The sequence below is a fragment of the Pongo pygmaeus genome, chromosome 11 (assembly GCF_028885625.2).
Source record: "Pongo pygmaeus isolate AG05252 chromosome 11, NHGRI_mPonPyg2-v2.0_pri, whole genome shotgun sequence".
NCBI classification, from domain to species: domain Eukaryota; kingdom Metazoa; phylum Chordata; class Mammalia; order Primates; family Hominidae; genus Pongo; species Pongo pygmaeus.
In genome coordinates this window covers 49,557,196-49,561,972 of record NC_072384.2, presented here as the reverse complement: position 1 = coordinate 49,561,972, position 4,777 = coordinate 49,557,196, and the positions used below count along the sequence as shown (strand labels likewise).

The 4,777-nt window shown below is 35.5% G+C and overlaps 1 long non-coding RNA gene across 1 annotated transcript; it reads left to right on the top strand.

Moving 5' to 3' along the window:
• The first annotated feature begins 355 nt into the window (after positions 1-355).
• On the top strand, positions 356-3,069 carry LOC129032003 (uncharacterized). The gene is made up of 3 exons (XR_008501176.1): positions 356-387; positions 1,405-1,559; positions 2,540-3,069. It is a non-coding gene; the product is annotated as an uncharacterized LOC129032003 (long non-coding RNA).
• Positions 3,070-4,777: the final 1,708 nt, after the last annotated feature.

Below are 4,777 nucleotides of genomic sequence, written 5' to 3'. Positions count from 1 at the left end.
ACTACAGGCATGCACCACCACACCCAGCAAATTTTTTATTTTTTAAAATATTTTTGTAGAGAGAATTTGCTATGTCGCCCGGGCCATCGTTCTGCCTCGCCCTCCCCAAGTACATGAGCCACTGCACCCAGCATGAAAAATTAGTGATTATAATTTTAGTTCTTTGCTCCTCTGACATAGCTTTGGGACATGGTCTAAATAAATATTATTGGTGCTCTGGGTGGGTTTATAGGATTGGCCTGTATATTTCGTGTCCTAGGGCTGCCATAACAAATTTCCACAAACTAGGTTGCTGAAAACAACAGAAGTTTATTCTTTCACAGTTCTGGAGGCCTGAAGTCAGAAATCAAGGTGACAGCAGGGCCGTACTCCCTTGGAAGGCTCTAGGTGAGAATCTTTCCCGCCTCCCCCTAGCTGCTGGAGACTCGCAGTGGTCCTCGGTGCTCCATGGCCTGCAGCTCCTCTCTGCCTCTATCTTCACATCGCCTTCTTCTCTGTGTCTGTGTGTGTCCTTTCCTCTTATAAAGACATCAGTCATTGCATTCAGGGCTTAGTCTAAATCCAGGATGATTTCATCTGGAGATCCTTAACTAATTACATCAGCAAAGACCCTGTGTTCAAATAAGGTTACATTCACAGGTACTGGGAATTAGAACTTCAGTGTATCTTTTTGTGGCACACAATTCAAGCTACTACAGCTTGCACTGAGGGAAGGGAAAAGGAGGGGAGGAGAAAAATTATTAGCTTGTGAAACAATTACTACACATACTGTATAATTTTTGATCGCTTAAGATGTTAGCATTTCTCACAGGGTAGAAGTTAAAAAGCTGCCCACACAAAATCACACACCTGCTTTAAAAAGAAGCTCTTTTGATTCTGTTAGGTTGCCTTTGCATATGGGCAAGTAGTTGAAAGAAATAGGTCAGGGTTCTGAGGAGGTCACCTAGGGCATGTGTACCCTGCCTTTGCATCTGAGTCCCCTACTGAAGCATGAGATGACAACAGTGGTAGAACTTAGAAGATGTCCAGGAAAGGTGCCATTTGTCCTGGGACACTCTGATTTTGTGTGGGTGATTTTCCGTTTGCTAAAAGTCCTGGTCTTCATTCTTTTACAATTTGGTAGGCCTGACCTTACTGTAAAAGGGAAAATATCTCATGGTTGCAGGAGCCAAGCTAAAATCTCCACTGATTGAACTCATCCTGCCCTCCGTCAGCCTTAGTGCCATGACTCACACCTTTAAAGAGTTTACAGTGTGGGTTCTACTAAATGTGGGAGCACCCTGTTAAAAGTCAAATGTCTCAACTGGGGTTGGGGTGTTGAAGAAAGAGGACATTAAATGATTGTTAGACATCACTACTTGAAACATTGGCTTAACAGATAATATCTTACTATTTATTTGGCAGAGTTCTAAGGTGAGTGTTAACCTTGGAATCCATAGCTTCAGGGGCAGGGAGTATGGGGACCAGTTAAAGAAGGAATGGATTAGAGAAAGCAACTTGGTGAGATAACACCTCCTATCACAACACCAGAACTTTTGAACACATCAGTGTCAGACCTGGTAAGTCGCCATCTCTTGCAGTTAAGACCAAAGATATCTTTCTCTTGATTCTGTCTTCATGATATTTATCAGCTAGGACTAAATCTTGGCTCCACCTTTTACTCCAACTCTTGTGTATGTTTCTCTCAATTCTTGATGATTTCTGCCTAAAATAATAGGTAAATGACTCTTTAAAAAACTTTATTGCAATATAATTTATGTACAATAAATACAATTACGTGAGTTTTGACACCCGTATACACCCAAGAAACCATCACTACAATGGAGACACAGCATTTTTATCAACATCTCCCTCCCCAATTCCTCTTTCCTCTCTGAAATTTATTTTACACATTGCCTTTGGTACCAGGCAACCACAGGTCTACTTTCTGTCGTTATAGATTGTTTGCGTTTTCTAAATTTTATACAAAAGTGTAAAAATACAGAATGCACTGTTTCTTTCAATCAACATAATTTTGAGATTCATCTATGTTGCTAAATTAGTAGTTTGATCTTTTTTATTGCTAATTATTATTTCTTTGTGTGGACACATTGCAGTTTATACATTCATCTGTTTTATAGACATTTGGGTCCCCTCCCCCTGATTTTTGATTATCAAAAAAAATTGCCATAAACATTTGTGTACAAGTTTTTGTGTGGCTATATGTTTTCATCTTAGGCAAATATCTAGGAGTAGAATGTCTGGGTTTAATGGTAGATGTATGTTCAGCTTTAGCAGAAGCTGCCAAACATTTTTCCAAATTGATTTTACCCTTTTATAGTCCCAAGAAAATAGATACAAATTTTAGTTGCTTTATATTCCAACCAACAGTTGATGTTAGTCATTTTAGTTTTAGCTATTTCAATGAGTATGTAGAGGTATCTCATGGTGATTTTAACTTTTTTCCCTGATGACTTATGATGTTGAGCACTTTTAAATGTACTTATTAGATGTCATGTGTTCTTCTCTGAAATGTCTTTTCTTTTTTTTATATTTACAGCAGCTTTGTTCATAATTGTCAAAACTTGGAAGCAACCACGATGCCGATACCCTTCAGCAGGTGAACAAATAAATTAACTGTGGTACATCCTGACAATGGAATATTATTCAGCACTAAAAAGAAATGTGCTATTAAGCCATGAAAAGCCATGGAGGAAATTTAAATGCATGTTACTAAGTGATAGAAGCCAATCTGAAGAGGCTACATACTCTGTATTCCAAGTATATGACACCTGGAAATGACAAAACTATGGACACCATAAAAAGATCAGTGGTTACCAGGGGTTGGGGATAGGGGATGGATACCTGGAGCACAGAGGATTTTTAAGGCAGTGAAACTACTCTGTATGACACTATAAAAATGGATACGTGTCATTATACGTTTGTCAAAACCCATAGGATGTACAACAGCAATAGCAAAACTCTAATGTAATCTGTGGACTTTGAGTGATTATGATGTGTCAACATAGGTTCATTGGCTGTTAACAAATGGACCCCTCTGGTGGAGCTATAAATATGTGACAACTTAAATTCCGCTTAACGGGACTTTCTTTCTTTCTTATTTCCTTTCTTTCTTTCTTTCTTTTCTTTTTTTTTTTTTTTTTTGGTTTGTTTCTTGCATCTTATGTTATCTCTATGGTAAGTTTAGCTAAATAAAAAATTCCCAGGATTGTAAACTGATTGATTAGAAATTATTTGATTTTTCTTTATTTCATTTTATATTACTTTTTAAGACCTAGTCAGGGAACATTTCCATATGATGTGCGTGTATCCATAGAATTATATCATGGCTGCATATGCAGTTTTAGTCTATGCTATAAAATGCCTACTTTTTAAAAAAAGACGTTATTTTCTTAGAACAGTTTTAGGTTCACAGCAAAACTGAAAGGAAGTTACAGAGATGTCCTGTATACCCCTTGCCCCCACCACACATTTGAAATATCTTTTCAAATCTTCTCCTCGTTTATTAAATAGCTTGTTTTTCTCATTATTGAGTTGTGATATATCTTTATGTATTCTGAATAAAGTCCTTTTTCAGATCTACATATTACAAATAACTCCTCTCACTTTGTGGCTTGCTTTTTAATGTTCATAATGTTGTCTTACAAGGAGAAAAAAGTTTTCATTTGATAAAATACAATTTTTTTATTTTTAAAATTTATGATTTTGTGCTTTCTGTGTTCTGTGTAAAAATCTTTGCCTATCCCAGGGATACAAAGATTTTTATTCTTTTTTACAAGAAGTTTTATAGTTAAGTTTTACCTTCAGGCCTGTGATGTATTTTAAGTTAATTTTTTCATATGCCATGACGTAAGAGATAATGATCCTTTTTATACAGATATCTGTGTGCTTTCACTACAGCAGTATATAGTCGATAAATATTTCTACTTATAATCTATCTCTATATATACATTAACATGAATTCATATTAATATCTCCTACTCTAATCAATTACCATATAGATCATTCTAGCTATTGTCAGTTTTTAGATTTTAGTATTTATAATAGTATAGTAGTTGTTAGTGGGTTTTATTAGTAATTCCATTTGTTTAATAGCTATAAAACTATTCAGAATTTCTCTTTCATGTTGTAGTTTTGCTAATTTTTACCTTTAAAGGAATTTGTCCATTTTATTTAAGTTCTCAGATTTATTTTACTTCTGTTTTTTTGGTCCTTTCTGTGTTTCAATGTCTGTCCTGAAGACGCCCGACTTCGTGCCTTTGCCTGACAACCCTTTAGTGTTTAACTAAAGGCAGCAAAACCATTCCCAGATGTGAATTGGCATGAGCAGAAGAATCACATTAAAAGATTGGCTAGAAAACCTATTGCTGTTTAAAGACAAGGATTTATTAAGAGTAAGAGCATCAGTGGTGCATCCTTTTGTCCTCCCTTTCTTAGAAAATCAGTTTTCACAATTTCTCTTTGAATCTGACAGGCTTTAATTATATAACTGGTAGAGAAATTTAACTTTGATTTTCAACATGCAAGAAAAAGAGCCAGGAAACTATATGTATATATTAATGTATTAGCTAATATTTATTTAGTGCAGAGAAGTACAAAGGAGAAAACAATAGTTGGATAATTTTCCTTGTCAGATAATTTTTGGTATTTTTATAAAATTAGCAATGTATGAGGCTAAAAATATACAAAAATATACAAATCAAAAAAATAAAATTCTTTTCTTTTGTCCCCACCCCACCTCCCAGGCTTTCTCCAAAGTCTAACTGATTGATGGTTT